This window comes from Ovis canadensis, chromosome 2, assembly GCF_042477335.2.
Source record: "Ovis canadensis isolate MfBH-ARS-UI-01 breed Bighorn chromosome 2, ARS-UI_OviCan_v2, whole genome shotgun sequence".
NCBI lineage: Eukaryota > Metazoa > Chordata > Mammalia > Artiodactyla > Bovidae > Ovis > Ovis canadensis.
The window spans coordinates 164,571,388-164,592,313 of record NC_091246.1 but is presented as its reverse complement, the minus strand read 5'-3'; positions in this window follow the sequence as shown (position 1 = coordinate 164,592,313).

The window sequence follows — 20,926 nt, the reverse complement described above, 5'->3', positions numbered from 1 at the left end:
TTATGGCAGAAAATGAAAAGGAGAGTGAAAAAGCTGGTTTAAAACTCAACATTCAAAAAACTAAGATCATGGCATCTGGTCCCATCACTTCATGGGAAATAGATGGGGAAACAGTGGAAACAGTGTCAGACTTTATTTTCCTGGGCTCCAAAATCCCTGCAGATGGTGACTACAGCCATGAAATTAAAAGACGCTTACTCCTTGGAGGAAAAGTTATGACCAAACTAGACAGCATATTAAAAAGCAGAGACATTGCTTTGCCAACAAAGGTCCATCTAGTCAAGGCTATGGTTTTTCCAGTAGTCATGTATGGATGTGAGAGTTGGACTCTAAAGAAAGCTGAGCGCTGAAGAATCGATGCTTTTGAACTGTGGTGTTGGAGAAGACGCTTGAGAGTCCCTTGGACTGTAAGGAGATCCAACCAGTCCATCCTAAAGGAAATCAGTTCTAAATATTCATTGGAAGGACTGATACTGAAGCTGGAACTCCAATATTTTGGCGACCTGATGCGAGGAACTGACTCATTGGAAAAGACCCTGATTCTGGGAAAGATTGAAGGTGGGAGGAGAAGGGGATGACAGAAGATGAGATGGTTGGATGGCATCACCGACTCAATGGAATGAGTTTGAGTAAAGTCCGTGAGCTGGGGATGGACAGGGAGGCCTAGTGTGCTGCAGTCCATGGGTCGCCAAGAGTTGGACACGACTGAGCAACTGAACTGAATTCAATATAGATTGGAACTTTGTGACACCATGGCAAGTAGGACATGACTGAACAACGAAGCACAGCATGCAGATTGAAACGTGGCAATACCAAACTGCAAGTGATAAGGGGACCCTGCTGGAAGAAGCAAAGGGAGCAGACACAGAAGTGATGCAAGAAATTATAGGGTTGACTATAGCTACAGCATTTGCTTTATTTGGGAAAGCCTAGTCTTCTGTTTATGATTGGTTGTTCTCAAGTTTCAACTTGTTAATCTTGAGGCATTTACCAAAATTGACTCTGGCTTAGATTTCTCTGGTTTACTCAGCTGCCAAGGCATTATGGCCACAGTCTTATGGCTTCCTGTCTTAATTACTTTAACAATATCAGTTCTTCCCTTCCTGATTTCCTGTTTTATAATACAATGAGCAACTCACTTTCTTTCCTCTAACCATCATGTTTATATCAGTTCAAATATTAACCATATGAGCCTCTTCTTGAAGTCCCTTAAAACTTTCACCATATTGTTCTCATTCAAGTGCCTGAATGCTCATCTGATTTTGAAACTCAGAAACTGCCTGCCAGTCTGAGGTTGGTGTCCAGAGGAAAGATGCTAAGAAAGAATATAGGTCCAGAACTGAGTCAGTTGTCCTTTTGTGCTTGCTGCATCCATCATGATGACTTTGGGTGGCTGCGAATTAAGAGCAAAAGCTATGCCTCTGTAGGAGAGCAGGCAGGGACAGTGATGAGGCTCCTTCCACAGTGTTCTTTAGCACATCCAAACTCATCAGTAAAGTAGCCCAGGATCAATGCTGGATTGGCAAAGCAAGAACCTTAGTAAGCCTAACCCAGGATGCTTAATGCAAGAGCCCAGGTAAGTAGAGAAGAGCCGGCGGGCCTGGGCTGGAGCCATCCACCGGTGTGCTTCTCCTGGAAGGGTCACATCACCTGAAGTGATGAGCAAAAATGTGGCAGACTCTGTGAAGCCTGCTGAGATTAGGAGGCTGTGTTCTAAGAAGATTTTACAGTAGCAATGAAGGCATCTCCCAGCTGCTGAGTGTGGCGAATCAGACTCTGCCCTCAGATGCCAAAGGTAAGGCTGCCAAGCCCTGGCAAAGAAGGAGAAGCTATTACAAGGAAATTGCCAAGAAAAACCTGCTGGTGGGGCCCACTCCTGTGTGTATCTGCGGCAGAAGGCGGAGGGTCAAAGTGGGTCATCTACAGGAACCACTTGAATAGTGGGACCATTTCTAGGGCACTAGATTCTAGATGTTTTAGGATTAGGTAGACTTGGTTAAAGCAGAATCACTGTTTGTTTTTAATCGGTTAATTTTATTGATTTAGTTATGGGGTTGGGGGTTTTATTAAGACTTTTTTCACAGCAGTTTTAGGTTTGAAGCACTACTGAGGGGAAGGCACAGAGATTTCCCGTATGCCCTGCCCCACTCCTGCATGGCCTTCCCCATCATCAGCATCTCCCAGTGCCACAGCGTAATCACCCACAGACCATAGTTTACTTTTGCGTTCATTCTTGGAGTTCTGCATTTTATGGGTTTGAGCAAATATATGATGATAATAGTATCCATCATTAGAATAGCATACAGAGTAGCTTCACTGTCCCCAAAATCCTGTGTGCTCTGCCTGTTCACCTCTCCCCGCCCCTACTAACCCTGCCAACCACTGCTCTTTTTACCACATCCATAGTTTTGTCTTCTCTAGAATGTCCTATAGTTGGAATCATACAGTATATATCTTTTCAGACTGGCTTGATTAACTTAGTGATATGCATTTTAAGATTTCTCCATGTCTTCTCATGGCTTGATAGACCTTTACTCCCCAGTGTTGAGTAATACTCCATTATCTAGATGTAAACACAGTTTATTTATTTATCTACTGAAAGACGTCCTAGTTGCTTCCAGCTTTTGGCAGTTATGAATAAAGCTGATATAATTATCTGTGTGCAGGCTTTTACGTGGCAATCGAGGGTTTTTATTTTGTGATTTACATTATGTTTTGTGTTCTGTAGTTTTCTACTTTGTCCCTCTTGCACATGGGCTTTCTAAATCTGTTTTTATTTATTTACTTATTTTTTCTTTCTAGGAGATGATTTTGTTTTTAAACTGAGAAAAAAATTTTTTTCCCCAATCACAGTCAAAAATGGATGGTCATTTCATCATTCTGCATCATTCCCAAATAAAGGTAAAAAATGAAAATAAACTGTGATCTTCAGCTTCAGGCCCAAGTCTAATTGGGCAATGGTGCACTTGTGTTGGTTCTCTTTAAATTGAGATATAGTATGTGTAGTAAGGAAAAAAAAAGATTAATAACAAAGCAGCAAGCCACTAAAGGCAGGCCAGATTGACTTCTTTATTATAGTCTGTCAAAGCAGTAATTGATATAAAGTGTGGAAAGACTCTTAAGAATTTGTGAGAGAAGCCAGAAGAGATTTCAAGGTGGAATTAGAAGTGAGTGACGAGAAACACTAGGCTTGAAGCATTTCAAAAGGACCATTTTATTATTGTTCTTTCACTGAGATTTTTATTTTAACTGTTAACTTGGTGCATTTCTTTGACTCTCTAATATAATTCAGTGCTGAAATTATAAAGAGATGATTCTTGGGCCATCCTCAGTGGTACACTTTCTGGTTCATTTGACAAGTCTTTGCACCCCCTTAGAGGCTTGGCCTCATAAATACTCAGTACATGCCTCTTGGACAAATAACTGTGTACAAACATGTAAAGCAAGCATGGCTTCATGGAGTGGCACTCAAAATGATTTCAGGGGACATCTCATTTCTCCCCATCACTTACATATTCTATCTCTGTCTCTCCCTTCTTCTCTCCCTCTTTTCTTTCTTCCCTCTCATCTCTTTTTTTTTTGTTTTTCTTTTGTAAAATTAATTAATTTTTTAAAACTTTTAATTTTGTATTAGAATGTAACTGATTAACAATGTTGTGATAGTTTCAAGTGGACAGCAAAGGGACTCAGCTATACATATATATGTATCCGTTCTCTCCATAACTCCCCTCCCATCGAAGCTGCCAGATAAGGCTGAGCAGAATTTCCTGTGCTATACAGTATAGTACCTTGTTGGTTATTATCCATTTCAAATATAGCAGTGTGCATGTTAATCCCAAACTGCCTAACTATCCCTTCCCCATCCCTCCCCCCTGGCAACCATAAGTTTGTTCTCTGCAGTCCAGAGGTTAAGATTCTGCCCTTCCAGTGCAGGAGGATGGGTTCAGTCCCCACTCTGGGGAATCAAGATCCTGTATGCTACACGGTGTGGCCAAAGAAATGAAAAAATGAATTTCCTTCTTTTTCTACTCCATGTCTTCAAGTGCTTTTTGTCCATTTGCCTGTAATTTACTTAATGCCCTCCCCGCAAACCCCAGGGGATAGCATATGGTGACACTGGGGATCCCAGGGCACTGGAGAGTGTCCAGCTGGCTGGATGAATCACTCACAATCGTAACTGGGATGACTGACATTTCCATAGCTGTGCTTATTTGGAGTGAATTTTCTACAGTCACTCTGTCCTAGGTATCAAATATGTTTACCTCCATGTATTCTACAAACCAGATGGATAACTACTCACATTGGAATTCTGAAGAGATTATGAAAATTGAAACAATGTGAGGGCAAAATAGTATGTTTTACAGAGGGTGAGATTCTGTTAATGGCGCGGTGTAATCTATTCACAGCCTTGTGGTCCTGTGTTCTCTGAGGAGTATCTGAAATCTGTGAGATAGCTCTATATCACAGTTCACATTGGTCTCTCAAAATCCCTCTGCAGACATCAGTTACATAATAGATCAAGGGCTCCCTTTGCTTTCATTCTTGCAGCAAGTGCTCTGGGAGATTACATTTCTCTGGCTTGAGTCACTGAAGTCCTGAGATTAGAGTTCTCCGGGGAAGGCATGCCAGCATCCTTAGAGAGTTTGGCCTATGCATTTTGAATTTCAAAGGGAGGGGGAATAACTAATAATTTATTCACAATCAAGATCTATACCCCAATAGCCCAGTTCTGCCTCTTTCTTAGAGTTTCTTTTCCTTTCTGCCCCTTCTCTTCCTGACACCTTCAGAAAGACTTAGTCTTCGTTGGTTCCCACAGAGAGCCTACAAGTGATAAACGCTTCAGCTTTGGAGAGTTGACTTCTTAACCCTCCCTCTGCCCCTCCTTTATATACAGGTACATACTTCTCTCCTGAGTTCTGTTTCTCAGCATTAATTAGCCATAATGTGAACTGAAGTCCTAATTTTTATAAGAATCTGTATGCATGCTTTTTAATTTGAAATACAGTTGAACTGACTATTTTATATTTCTGTTTCTCAAAACATACAAAATCAAGCTAGTGTTTACTTATGTTGAGAATTCACTTTATAAATCTTCCAAGATTAAATCTCCCCTATTCTCACACTCCAGTTGGTAATCTTAGGTAGAAAAAAATTCATTTCTATGGTATACTCTGACCACTGCTGTATGGTGCAGCTTTCTGTGATGATAAAAATGTTCAGTATCTGCATTGCCCAATTCAATCATCAGTACCCATATGTGCCTAATGAACACAGCATATGAACTTTTGTGGTATATGTATATATGTAGTTTTCATTTTTCCATGTAAAACGGAACATAATTAAAGATGAAAGAATGTATTTCTGGCTAGAAAAAAAATATTAATAAATCTATCTCCCAGAGGCACCCAGTACAATGGGAAAGTCTAAAAACTGATATTTTTCAATAAGAGATTCCTACTAGGATTTGATGACGAAAGCAATAGGAACCAGCAGAAAACAGAGGAGTTTTTAGAGTTCAGAATCTCTCTATGTAGTTATCACTTGCCTTAGACTTTATTCCTGACCAGTTTGACTCTTGGAAACAGATTTGGGATCCCTGATTTTTTTTTTTTTAACTTATTGAACCAGAGCAATCAATAGACCTAGTCTCTGAATTCTGCATTACTCAGTGTTTATCATTCACTTGTTTTCTGCCTTTTACTACATCTGTACTTATCAAGCTCTAATAGAAAGCCCATGTTGAGAAATACCAGTTTCTAGATTTTCCCTCCTATTGCACTGGGTATTATTGGAAGGGGTGTGTGTGTGTGCGTGTGCTTAGTCGCTCAGTCGTGTCTGACTCCTTGGAACCCCATTGGCAGGACTGTAGCCCTCCAAGCTCCTCTGTCCATTAGAGGAGGCAAGAAAGAGAATTCTTTCTCCAGGCAAGAATACTGGAGTGATTTGCCATGCCCTCCTCTAGGGGATCTTCCCAACCCAGGGGTTGAACCCTGGATCTCCTGTACTGCAGGTGGTTTCTTTACCATCTGAACCACCAGGAAAGCCCATAATTGGAAGGTAGATTTACTATTAAAAAATGAATCTATCTTCATTTTTTTCTAATTTACTAAATTTTAATCTGACAACAGGAAAGAAAAAAGCAACCCTCATACTCATTTCAAGTGTTCAGTTGTCACATGTGAGTTGCGGCTGCTGCATGTGAGAGAGTTACAGAATGGAAAAGTCTTTTGGACAGGGTTCATCTAACCATCTATGCCCCAGAATATGAATTTTCTGTTTTCTTCCTAGAATCACTGACTGAGAAATTTGAGAGGAAGGTGAGGGCTGAAGGTTGAGACCATCATCAGCTGAATTCCCCACATAAATCAAAAGTAGCCCAATCTGGTTTAGCGGATTTTCTGAACCTAGATCTTTAGCTCTGACACTCTTTCTGCTTACGTAATAGAGTCAGGCCAAACATGTTTTACGATTTTGGTTTCCTGAAATCCAAATTCAGATCCACTTCCAGGTTCCAGCATTTTATGGGAGTGAAGGATTTTTGGAAACAGCCACTCTGCTTGGAATACCCTGCTTTCCTCCTTCCAACCCTCCTCCCCGCTGTCTCCCCACCCAGTCTCCATCTACTCAGTCCAACCAGCAAGCCCGCCAACCTCAAACAAGCTCCATCTGCTCAGTCCCTAATCTCTATTTAAATCAAGCTAAGTAAACACTTTTTCTGGGAGAACTGGGCACAGTTCTGCAATGGGATTGAATGGAAACATCTTTACTCACATCTTCTGCTGCATTTGTTTCTGGAGTTAGTTATTTTTAAGTTCTTTTCAGACCATCCTCTAATTAGTACAGCAGCTTTCACTGATTCTTAAAATGATTATCTACCCGAGACAGAAAAAGAAAGGCAAACTTGTGGTTATTTGGTTAATTTAGTCTGTCGAGTCAGCCACAACAGATAATTAAGACTTCTTGTTTAAAGAAATCATTCAGAGAATGAATGACTCCGTTAAGTTACCTGCATTGATCTCATCAATCAGATGGCAGGCTCTTCATCTAGGGCTGTCTAGAAAGAAAGCGCCTGCATCTCTATTAGTTTCTCTGATGGCCTTCCCATCCTGTCCATCCCTCACCTCCTGGCCCCCACCCCACCCTCCTTTAAAAAGTGAAATGCATGTCACTGGCTGTTTTCATGGTCAGTCTGAAACCTGAAACCCTTTCCCTAGAAATTGTGCCATTCTCTGTTCTCTGTCGTTTCCAAACAGGTGGAAGTATGTCAAATAAAAATCAAAGAGTATTTTAAGCATTTTCAGGAAGCAGGACTAAGGACTAAAACTTCATGGATTTTGAATTTCAATCTCCAATGTATTTATTAATCACAAAAATATTTGACAGAGATCATGCATATACGCATGTGTGTGCCTTATTTTTCAGTACAGATTCGTTACAGTAGCCTCCTCTGGTCCCTGGAAAGATAGAGTCAGTCAGTTTTAGTGGCTACAGTAAATGTCAGAAGAGTTTCTTTTTTTTAATCTTTGAAACAAAACTCTCAGAGTTTATATAATCTAACACTATAAGTGAATTTTGTTCCTTACTGATTGTGTCTTTGATAGTTAAGGTTTCTATAACGCCCATCCAAATTGTCTGGTCTTAGAGCTTCATTCAGAGAAGTCAATGGCACCCCACTCCAGTACTCTTGCCTGGAAAATCCCATGGATGGAGGAGCCTGGTAGGCTGCAGTCCATGGGATCTCTAGGAGTCAGACATGACTGAGTGACTTCACTTTCACTTTTCACTTCCATGCATTGGAGAAGGAAATGGCAACCCACTCCAGTGTCCTTGGCTGGAGAATCCCAGGGATGGGGAGCCTGGTGGGCTGCCATCTATGGGGTCACACAGAGTCGGACACGACTGAAGTGACTTAGCAGCAGCAGCAGCAGAGCTTCATTGCTCATTTCTGCTCTGGGAACAGGTGGTGTTGATGTTCCCTTGGATTCAACCTTCAGGGTACTTTAGACAGCACTGGCAAACTTGAGTATATCGCGCCCATTTGACACCTGAGCTCTTTATTTTTAGCTTCTTCTTGATATGTAGTCTGCGCCCAACAGCTATTTATAAACTCATGGTCTATTAAGATAACTGTTATCGTCCAACTTCATACTTTTTACATTAAAGAGACCAGAATAATTGTCCTGGTTACTGTCTCAAGCTGTTGTGCCCACAGCGGCTCCAAACGTTCTCCTGCAAAAGTTTCTCTTGGTGCCAGTGTGGGTAGGGGGGCCATTTCAATCTGGTTAAACAGCACATCTCAGACTTCAGGTTATAGATATAAGCAAAGATATTGCTCCTTTTGTTGTGCTTATTATTATTAGAAGTCTGTTTAGTCAAAAGAAGATTGATCACTCCTTCTACCTGGAACACCATCCAGTCTGGCACAGAAAAAAAGCACAGGCTTCATCGTCAGTCAAAGGACTTGGCCCCTAGTCTGGCCCTGCCACTCTCTGGCTATAACTGGACAAATCAATTAGCCTTTCTGACCTGAGCATTCATCTGTTTGAAAAAAAGAACCTGACAATCTATAATGAAGGGTTTCCCCAGTGGCTCAGCAGTAAAGAAGCCACCTGCAATGCAGGAGATGGGAAGAGCCGTGGGTTTGATCCCTGGGTGGGGAAGATATCTTGGAAAAGGCAGCAGCAACCTACTTCAGCATTCTTGCCTGGGAAATACCATGGACAGAGGGCCCTGGCAGGCTACAGTCCATGGGGTCACAAAGAGTCAGACACAACTTAGTGACTAAAAAACGACAACAACAATCTATAACTCATGGGGTCATGGTTGAGTGAAACGAGTTCGTGTGTTTTGAGGACGAGGGCTACTTTTCATCCTGGGGTCTCCTACACTTAGCCCATTGCTCAGAGAAGAGCAGGCACTCATTGAGGTGCACTTTGAGTTCATGAGCATGAGTGAAGGGATGAATGATTCAGTTAATGGGTGGGAAAAAGTTGTATAAAGATAAAGAGAAGGGTTTTTTTTTTCCCCATTAAAACAAGAAGTAAAAAGTCTTTCCTGTAGAAGACTGAGAATCTTATTCGTAAATCAAAGGTATTATAGCTTTAGACACTTTTGTTTCCTAATTAATCCCTAGAAGCTACAGTCCAAGTCATTAAAAAATTAAAAAGCTGGGTAATAAAATTTTTCAAAGCATTTCTTAGCTTGCTCATAGCAACAACAACAGCAATAGTAGCAAACATTAACAGAACGCTGGCAATGCACTAGGCACTCTGCTAAGTGCTTTTTGCGCTTTATGTCATTGCATCTTCAGAAATGATCCTCAGAGGAAGTTGCTGGTATATTCCTTAGATACAGAAAGGAAAATGATTTTAAAAGGCCACAGATATAACAAGGCTGCTTAACCACTGTCTCCCGTATCCTTTTGCTAAATTCAAAGTCACACTAAAATAATGTAATCTTTGGTTTAGTGGCCTCAGTTTCTTGATAGAATTTACAGGAGAGCATAGATGGCACCCTATTCAGCTTTGACTTCTCAAGACCTAGAGAATGCCTGGCCCACAGTAGGTATTTAAATGTTGAATCAATTAACTGACGATTCAGCCCATGGTATAAACAAATGTTGTCAGGTATCCCAAAGAGCTCAACTCAAAGAATGTTGTCTTCCTTTCCCTTCCCCCTCATCCTTCTACCCCAGTACCATTTGTTGCCTACTGCCTTGACTATTCATTGGAAGGACTGATGCTGAACTCCAATACTGAGGCTACTTGATGCAAAGAGCTGACTCATTAGAAAAGACCCTGATGCTGGGAAAGATTGAGGGCAGGAGGGGGAAGGGGTGACAGAGGATGAGATGGTTGGATGGCATCACCAACTCAATGGACATGAGTTTGAGCAAATTCCAGGAGAAGGTGGACAGGGGAGGCTGGTGTGTTGCAGTCTATGGGGTCACAAAGGGTTGGACATGACTGAGTGACTGAACGACAACAACCTTTACTCTTCAGCTGATCAAACTTGAGGTTCTCTTGGCAAGGTCAGTTTTGGAAATCCAATCTAAGATACAATGGGGGGAAAACAAAGAGAGAGAAATGCAGGGTCTACAGTATATCTCACTCTTAAGTTACAGACCCTATTCAATATATTTTTTCTTCTTTTTATGCTTCATTAAAAAATATTTAAGTAAAATATAGGAGGTAAAATCTGATATTGAGAGCTACTTTTGGATCATGATTTGTGATGTGTGGGTTTGAGTTTGAAGTGTACGTGCTCATAGGAAATACTGCATCTTTTGTGTAACAACTCAGACATGTGGATCAGAAGCAGCATCCTTCCTACTAGAGACCCAGCCTATAAAGTGGGAAAGCAATCATGACTATTTGGCGCAGTAGTTTCCTTCAGCCTTCTAATATTCATCCTCAGTTTCTTTCAGTAATTTGATTGAGCAATACCCTTGTTGGCTGACCTTCAGTCTTGCCTCTGAGGATGCTATGTTCCATTAACCATCCCCATAGCTCTTGACAGGTCAAGCTCTCTTGGCTGCATAGCCAGTCTCGCTACTCATTATGAAATTGGGCCAACCTGGCTTCCAGCTAAGCACTATCCCTAGCCCCTGTCTCTAGGTTCCCAACTTCTTCATTGCTATCAGGAAGCCCAGCTCTGCAAAAGCACCTCTTTACAGTCAGTCCCAGCCAATAGAGAGTAGCCATCACTGAGCATCTCAGTGTGCTGGAGACAGTCTCCCTAGCGTGTTTTTATCACTTTGGGAAGTGGAGCATCCTCTAGGCTAACTCCCAGAACAGACTTGGCTATTTGGATTTCTTGACTTATCTACTAGCCGTCCACTTTCCTGAGCCTTTTAATACCCTCTTTGACTGTCAGTCATGGCAGCCTTGGTATTTATACTGTACTGAGCATGGACCACCACTGTCCCCCAGCTCCCAAGAGTCAGCCTAGGTGCACACTGACCAAGCCTCTTGGGGTCCTTGCCTGGGTATTAAGTCCTGTATCACAGCTTAGTGCTATACTGAGTTTTCCTTTTATAATGTTATGCTCCACCCTCCTTAATCAGCATCTTCAGTCCCTTATACACAGTCCTGGGTTGATTCTGTAGCTTCTCTGTGGTGTAATCCATCTCCTGTCTTAGCAGACTCAGGGTTTCCTCACTATATTATGTCTGACTTAGGCACAGTTATTCTTCTCTGTCCGGAAAGAGAGGTGGGCATACATCCTGAAGGTAGGTCATGTTGTCTTGCCAGCAGAAGCCTCATCATCATCTATAAGCAAAGAGAAGGGAGAGTCAGGCTTTCCCAGGGAGTCATGGGCCACTTCTGTGGAATTAACAGATACAGAGGAATCTAGGATGCAAGGCTTTTTTTTAATACATTGACCTGGATGTTCCCATCACAGTTTCAGGGTCCCACTCTTTTTGTGTGAGGATTTATTTATTTGTTTTATTATTTTACTTTATGACTGTGGTGGTTCTTAATTGCTGTGCATGAGCTTTCTCTAGTTGTGACAACGGGGGGCTAATCTCTAGTTGTGACAATGGGGGCTAATCTCTAGTTGTGTCAATGGGGGCTAATCTCTAATTGTGGTCCTCAGGCCTCTCACTGCGGCAGCTTCTCTTGCTGCAGAGCACAGACTCTAGTCACTTGAGCTTCAGTAGTTGTGGTGCATGGGCTCAATCGTTTCAGCTCTCAGGCCCTTGAACGCAGGCTCAGTAGTTGTAGCGCATGGGCTTAGCTGCCCTGCTACATGTGGAATCTTCCTCAATCAGGCATTGAACCAGTGTTCCTTGCATTGTAAGGCAGACTCTTAACCTCTGGACCAAAGGAAGCCCAGAATCCCAGTCCTTTGCAATTAACACCCTGAACTTGGTACAGCTGAATTACTGAGACTGAGAATTTAACTTTGTCTAAGATTCTGCTGGGGCTTCGCAGGTGGTGCAGTGGTAAAGAATCTACCTGCCAATAGAGGAGGCATAAGAGATGTGGTTCAATCCCTGGATCTGGAAGATTCCCTGGAGGAAGAAATGGCAACCCACTCCAGTATTCTTATCTGAAAATTCCCATGGATAGAGGAGCCTGGTGGGCTACAGTCCATGAAGTTGCAAAGAGCTGGACACCACTGAGCCCTTGAGGAGGACACGGCAACCCACTCCAGGATTCTTGCCTGGAGAATCCCCATGGACAGAGGAGATGGGCAGGCTGCAGTCCATGGGGTCACAAAGAGTCAGACGTGTCTGAGCACATGCACACACAAGATTCTGCTACTCTTAAGTTCAGTTATGGGTCTGATCTTCATTCTTCTCTGCCCTCTAGTTGCAGGTGAGAATGTCTTTATTTGCCGAGAAGAACCTCTGGCCTTCACGCTGCAGCTTAGTCACTTCAGTCATGTCCAGCTCTGTGTGACCCTATGGACTTCAGCCTTCCAGTCTTCTCTGTCCATGGGATTTTCTAGGCAACAGTACTGGAGTGGGTTGCCATGCCCTGCTCTAGGGGATCTTCCAGACCCAGGGATCAAAACCGGGTTTCCTGTCTTTACCGCTGAGCCACCAGGGAGGCACCTCTGGCCTTCATAGTTGATTCATCATCCTCATCCTGACATTGTCTTTCTATAGTGCATCAGTTGCCCCCAGCAACAATCCTCTAGTTCAATTTTTTAAACAACCCTTTCCCCAAACTGCTTCAAGGCCAAGTGCATTCCCGCCATCACGATCCCATTCTAGCTCAGGAGCTGTGAAAGCTGTAGCAGTAGGGCCAATACAGCATGCCAGGGCTATCGTTAGTGCACTGACTACCTAAGTGATGGCATAACGTTGCCCCTCACCCAGCTCCAAAATGCCGTTTTTAGATTCTGTTTCCTAGTTCCACTCCTGGTACCCTGTTGCATATCAGATTCTCCAGCAAACAGACTCTTATATAAAGGACTGCCTTCAGGAAGTCCCTGGGGGGATCCCTCTTTGGCTGACTGAATGAAGTAAAACTAAACAGGCAGAACAATGGAACTGTGATGCAGTCACCCCATAAGCCTCAGCTGACCTCATTGTCAGCTCTGGAGACAGCTCATATTGGCCCTACCTTAAGGCAAGAGAGCAGTGGTTTCACTTTCATTCTTCAATCAGCTTCTCCTGGGAAGTGTGCTTGACCATGGGCAATAAAGCCTTTAGTTGAGAGCAATTCTGGAAGAGCAAGCATCCACCTAGCAGCTAAGAAAAGGAAGGATGTCCCTGAAGAGGGATCTGAGCAGCACCTAACATCATCTTCTTGTGAAATACTTTAGGCTGCTTCTAGATCCCTTTGAAAGTAAAGTGAAAGTTACTCTATCATGTCTGACTCTTTGTGACCCCATGGGCTACACAGTCCATGGAATTCTCCAGGCCAGAATACTGGAGTGGGTAGCCTTTCCCTTCTCCAGGGGATCTTCCTAATCCAGGAATCAAGCCGAGGTCTCCTACATTGCAGGCAGATTCTTTACCAGCTGAGCCAACCCCTCAGCCCCAACCCCTCCCACCCCAGGTCTAGATCCCTTTAGGCAGACAATATGTCTCATTCGTGGGGCTTCCCCATGGGTGGCGCTAGTGGTAAAGAATTCACCTGCTTATACAGGAGACTGAAGAGATGTGGGTTAGATCCCTGGGAAGGGAAGATCCCCTGGAGAAGGGCATAGCAACCCACTCCAGTATTCATGTCTGAAGAATCCCATGGACAGAGGACCCTGGTGAGCTACAGTCCATAGGGTCACAAAGAGTCGGTCACGACTGAAATGACTTAGCACACAGCACATGTCTCATTCATATCTGTAAAGCCACCTCTTAGCGTGCTGTCTATACAATAGATATTTTTTTTTAAAAATGTGGTTGACTCAGTGAAGGCAGCTGAGAGAGTGAGGGAAGGAAAGCCACTCGAATATGCTAATGAAGTTTAGGGATTTAGACATGTTGCATTTGAGAGGCACTATGACTTTTTGTGCTGGTGTAGATGTCTAATAGGGGCTTCCCAGGAAGCTCAGTGGTAAAGAATAAGCCTGACAAGCAGAAGATACAGTTTCGATCCCTGGGTTGGGAAGATCCCTTGGAGAAGGAAATGGCAACCCACTCTAATATTCTTGCCTAGGAAATCCCATGGACAGAGGAGCCTGGAAGGCCACAGTCCATGAAGTCACAAAGAGTTGGACACCACTGAGCCCTGGAGGAGGGCATGGCAACCCACTCCTAGCATTCTTGCCTGGAGAATTCCCATGGACAGAGGAGACCGGCAGGCTGAAGTCCATGGGGTTGCAAAGAGTCGGACATGCCTGAGCAGCTAAGCACACTGCATACACGAGTAACAACGCAAGATGTCCAATAAGTGCCTGGATAAATGAATCCAGAGTAGAGGTCAGAGTTAAAGCAATAATTCAAGAGTTATCAGAATGTAAATCTTGTTAGCACTCTGCTCCCTTACAAACAGAACTGTGATTTTAAAAATAAAGCAGGACTTCCCTAGTGTCTCAGTGGGTAAGGATCTACCTGTCAATGCAGGGGACACAGGTTTGATCCCTGATCCAGGAACATTCCACATGCCAAGGAGCAATTAAGCTCCTGTGCCATAACTACCGAGCCCACATGCCAAGAACCTGTGCTCCACAAGGAGGAGCCACTGCAATGAGGAGCCCACACACCACAGCTAGAGAGTAGCCCCTGCCCTCTGCAACTAGAGAAAGCCCTCACACAGCAGCCAGAGACCCAACACAGCCAAAAAGAAATGAACTGTAAATAAATGAATGTTAAAACAAATAAACTTTATTTCCCAGTGTTTTTATAGAAGGGTTAGCTTTGTGACAGGGTTTTGGCTCATGTTATTGAGTGGAGATTGCTTTACTACGCCGAAGAAGGGTGACAGAGTCTACTACCTCTTGTCCTTTTTCTGTCCTCCTGATGCCTGAATATTTGCAGGTTCTGCTGCTGGAGATGCGAAAGCTGTACTGTGAATGACCATGGGAGAAACTTAAGGGACAGCCAGGTATCAGCCCTCTTGTCCTGGAGCCACCGTACCCTCTCAGGTTGACCTCCCTGTCATATGGAAGAGAAAGAAACTCCTGTCTCCTACAGCTTTTCTTTCTCATTCTCTTATGTGCCACATGCAATCCATAACTGATAATGATCTTGAGTGGGATGTCCCCAGGGAAAAATTTAGTGTGGGAAGAGCAGGTGCTATTAGACACACTGAACACTGATGTTGACACAGTGAGTAAAAGAAGTGCCTCCCAGGAAGAAGACCAACAAGAGAACAGCAATTAGTTGCTGATAGAGAACAAGGCCATGAAGAGAGTGAAATAACTGAGGATAAAGGAATAATTTATCACCGAATCGCTCAGTAAATCACTGAGGACAAGGGAGTAATTTTGACCACCTGATGTGAAGAGCCAACTCATTGGAAAAGACCCTGATGCTGGGAAAGATTAAAGGCAGGATGAGAAGGGGATGACAGAGGATGAGATGGTTGGATGGCATCACCAGCTCAATGGACATGAATTTGAGCAAGTTCTAGGAGATGGTGAAGGACAGGGAAGCCTGGCATGCTGCAGTCCATGGGGTCACACAGAGTAGGACATGACCAAGTGACTGAACAACAAAGGAGTAATTAATACATGCAGTGCAGCAGAGCAAACCATTAAGAGTTGAGGTGTGGGACTTCCCTGGTGGTCCAGTGGTTAAGAATACACCTGCCAATGCAGGGGACCTGGGTTTGATCCTTGGTCTAGGAAGGTTCCACATGCCACATGGCAACTAGGCCATGAGTCACAGCTGCTAAAGCCCACGAGCCCCAGACTTTAGGCTCTGAAACATAAGAAGCCTCCACAATGAGAAGCCCACGCATAGCAACTAAGACCCAGTGCAGTCACAAATAAATAATTTATAAACAAAATTTTTTTTAAGAGTTAAGATGTATTCCTTGATTTGATATTTAGGAATCTATGCAGTTTAGTACTCCAACAGAAAAGGCAACTGATAAATTCACACTGACATTGACTAATACTAAATTGATTATGATAACTCATTCATTCAACAAACAATTATTGAGCACCAAACCAGTATTATACAAGGCAATATATATATAGCTTTTGGAGAAGGCAATGGCACCCCACTCCAGTACTCTTGCCTGGAAAATCCCATGGACAGAGGAGCCTGGTGGGCTGTAGTCCATGGGGTCCCTAAGAGTTGGACACGACTGAGCGACTTCACTTTGACTTTTCACTTTCATGCATTGGAGAAGGAAATGGCAACCCACTCCAGTGTTCTTGTCTGGAGAATCCCAGGGACGGGGGAGCCTGGTGGGCTGCTGTCTATGGGGTCGCACAGAGTCGGACACGACTGAAGCGACGCAGCAGCAGCAGCAGCAGCAGCATATAAAACTTTAGTCAAAAAGACTGAGAGCTTAGAGTCTCATAATTTATAGAGACGGTTCCCCTTGGCTGTTAATGAAAATGTGAGCATTTATCACTTTGGATTATTGAAATGCCTGGTTAAAATTTTGTCGTGAAGTCCTTTTAAACAAGGACCATGATGTAGTCTGCATTACACAAATACTTAATCATACTCTTATATTAATAGATCCTAGAAACCCAAATCTTTTAACCACATTACAGATGCTGGAAGCAGTCCTGGAGTAAAGTTCATGGGTGTATTGGGGAGAGAATATGAAATTGGGCTGTAAGTCAATACACCCCCACAACCAGATGTGATTAATCTTTTGCTGTTCCATCCAGGTTTTGTGAGACACTAAAAAAATGGAAAGGAGAGCTTGAATCAAAGAACTTATCTACGTTTGTAGATAACCGCAACTGAAGAATATCTAAAAAGTGTTTGTGAAATGAAATGAAATAGACTACTGTCAAGATGCAAGTGAAACCTTCTAATCGTTTTCTCATTGTCACTCTTTCATCTATCATGTAAACAGATCATTTGCACTTTTGAAAAACCCAGGTGCATAGTTGGTGGCTCGGGGCACACACAATAGTCATCCTTACTCTGACAATTGTTGGGATTCACCTGTGGTTCATAGTTAAAAAAAAAAAAAAGCACTTTATGGAGTCCTCTAGTCACCCCATCTCATTATAATGTGCACACCAGAGACAGATCCTACTTCAGGGGGTTGGGGTTGCTGGGCTTGAATGCTGTGATAGAGAGAATGGAATTTCATTCTTTCCTCAGGCCACTCCAGCTCTACAGGTCAGGAACACTGTCAATTTAGAGGTAGTTTACAAAGCAAGTCAAAGCAACAATAGGAACTGGTTATTACAGAAGAAGAAATGAAAGGGGTTGGAAAGAGAAAAAGCATGGTCCAGAAAAAATATATGTTATTTGTACACTGGGTTTGCTAGATATAGATCAAAGTGGGCATGAGGAGGTAGGAAGACAGAGAAAGATAAGCAGATTTCAACGACTTGTAAGTACCTGCTTGAGATAGATGAGTGAGAATTCTTTCTGTTAGGATCACTATCGTTTCAATTTCTAACACTTCCAACTCAACAAGAGCTTTCTCAAAGGGCTTCGCAGAATACAAATGTGTTTCACAAGTTTTGGAAGATTGTTACCTACAGGTGATTTGTTGTTGTTGAGATGTATGGAAAGCATAGAGTCAAGGAAAATTATAGTATTTTTTATTATATTATAGCAAAAATAATTTTGCTAGTTGTCACTGACCCTTGAGACATATTTTATTTTGTATCTACATGGAAATTTTATTGAAAACTGATCATATGCAAAACAGTAAAAAATACTCAGAAAAGGATGAATAAAATGCAGTCATAGTTTGGTATAATATTCAATCCAAATAATGACTACTATAAAACGTATATGCTGCATGAATAATAGGCTTATGTATAAATGAGAAATGTCAAAATAGATTAACTCAAATTTCCTTTAATAAGGAATATTCCCTTTTAAAAGATATATTCCCTTAACATATTTGTCAAAGAGTTTTCTTTAAGAAGGAAAGGAAAATGTCTGTCTTTAAACATATTGAATTTAGATATATACTGGTTTAGGAGAGTTTTCACTTTCATGCATTGGAGAAGGAAATGGCAACACACACCAGTGTTCCTGCCTGGAGAATCCCAGGGACGGGGGAGCCTGGTGGGCTGCCGTCTATGGGGTCACACAGAGTCGGACACGACTGAAGCGACGCAGCAGCAGCAGCAGCAGGAGAGTTTAGGGATGCCTTAGTGCCAAGTCCACTGATAAATAAGCAAGCAAATAAGTTTTTAAAAAATTATTAAGTTTATGTGTGTGTTAGTCACTCAGTTGTGTCCAACTCTCTGCGACCCCACGGAATGTAGCCCGCCAGGCTCCTCTGTCCATGTGGTTTTCCAGGCAAAAAAACTGGAATGGGTTGCCATTCCCTTCTCCAGGGATCTTCCCAACCCAGGGATAGAACCCGGGTCCCCTGCATTGCAGGCAGATTCTTTACCATCTGAACCACTAGGGTAGTCCTTATTAAACTTAGGGAAACAAAAAGGATTGCAAGAAAGGAAAGCTAATCATAGATTCCCACATTGCTCAGATGTGAATGCACACTCATAGTAATGTAAATACTGAATATTGATCTATACAAAATACTCTATAAAGTGTATCTGTAAGATGGAATAAGGTAAAGTGGTTTGTGTGTTGGGTAAGTTGAGGTGGTGCCAGTAAATAATGTCTAAACTGAAAAGAAAAATAGCAATATAACCATACTACCAGGAAATGTAACTGTAAATACAAAATAAATAGCTAAACATTTTGAAGTCATTGCCTCAGGAAATAAGGAGGAAGGTAGTGTCTGGGGACTACTGATTGCTCAATAAGCTCTGGAGAACAATTTGACGCTTAATCTATAAATATGGGGTTTCCCCCATGGCTCAGCGGTGAAGAATCTGCCTGCAATGCAAGAAACTGGGGTTTGATCCCTGGGTTGGGAAGATCCCCTGGAGGAGGGCACGGCAACCCACCCCAGTATTCCTGCCTGGAGAATCTCTTGGACAGAGGAGTCTGGTGGGCTATAGTCCATGGAATCACAGAGTCAAACATGATTTAGCATTCATGCAATCTCTGTTTATCATTTTGATAAAAGCGACTGCTGCTGCTGCTGTTGCTAAGTCACTTCAGTCGTGTCTGACTCTGTGCAACACCATAGACAGCAGCCCACCAGGCTCCCCTGTCCCTGGGATTCTCCAGGCAACAGTACTTGAGTGGGTTGCCATTGCCTTCTCCCGATAAAAGTGACTACTTAAACCTAAAAATGGATGCTATATTCCAACACGTAATACAGAAACTATGTTTGTGTATTTATTTAAGAGGTCTTTATGCAGAAGGAAATGGCAACCCGCTCCAGTATTCTTGCCTGGAAAATCCCATGGACAGAGGAGCTTGGCAGGCTACAGTCCCTGAGGTCACAAAGAGTCAGACACAACTTAGTGACTAAACAACAACAACAACAACAAGTCTTTAAGGATTAATTGCTGTTAATCATTCTTATTTCGGAGGAGTGGAATTATAGGAATGCAGAGAGAACTTTTATAAACTTGAGTAGAGCTGATTTTTTGAATGAGCACATATTATTTTGTAAAAGTTAAGTTTCTAAATAAAGAAAAATCCATGTAAATTAAAAATTGAAGTAAAATATTCCAAGTTAAATATTCATTTATATTAAAATGTATACACAATCATACGTGTGGTACATGAATTTTGAAATAAAACAATTTGACTGAATTATCCACTTATCATTTGGAGACTTTGGTTTGGGAAAGATATAACTGTGTGATGCACAGAAACAAAGCCTGATCAAGCAGCAAATTTGATGAGATTAAGTAAAATCACTGCGCATGAAAGCATGTTATACATTTTAAAATGCAGAACAAATGAATATATTAATTATAATACCTGGAGACATAAACCACCAGTGGGCAAATGGAAGCCCAGTGAAATTTTTTTAAAGATGACCCAGAGCCACTGGAGCCTTTCAGAATTTATTATCATTCAAATGCCTACCTAGATAACTACCTGTTTGGTTTCTGTGGATCTTAGCATCAAGTGTAGCATTTAAATGAAGCTTTCAGCTCCCAACCCCCAGTTGAGATTAACTGTAAGGGAAGAATATGTGATTAGCTAACTTGGTCAGAGAACTGATTGAGTACAGCCAAGTTTCTTGCTTTGATCCCCAACTGGGCTGCCTAGTTTGATTCAATGCCTTAGCCACAGACTGTAGTTCCAAACCCAGAGGTCTCAGAATTGCATGCACTTGGCCACAAAGGGGATCAGACAGAGGAGTGTGGTTAATTCATGCAAATCGTTGACACTGTCCAAAAAAGAGTTCAGGTTATGCTCCACGAGGCTAGGCAACTAGCATCACAACTTATGAACAGATAACATATTACTATTTCAAGGCAGCTGCTGCTTTACTCCTGCTGCTACGTTTCTGTTTTCTTTTGACTAAAGTGCTTAGAATCGCAAAAGTAGATGGTCCCTATAGGTCATTAGAGCCACTCCACTGAGCGATGGAGACATTTCTCTATTGCACCCCTGGGGAAAACAATATAGTCTTTGCTTTATCATTTCCAGTAGTCATGGGGGTGGAGAGGAAAATGGCTCCTCACTGCATTGTTGGGCAATGATAGTTGGTGGAGTTGAGTGAGTGAGTGAGTGAAGTCGCTCAGTTGTGTCTGACTCTTTGTGACCCCATGAACTGTAGCCTATCAGGATCCTCCTTCCATGGGATTTTCCAGGCAAGAGTACTTTGGTGGGTTGCCATTTCCTTCTCCAGGGGTTCTTCTTGACCCAGGGATCTAACCCAGGTCTCCCTCATTGTAGGCGGACGCTTTACCATCTGAGCCACCAGGGAAGTCCTAACTGCATTGTTGGGCAGTGATAGTTGGTGGGGTTAGTGGTAAAGAATCCGCCTGGCAATGC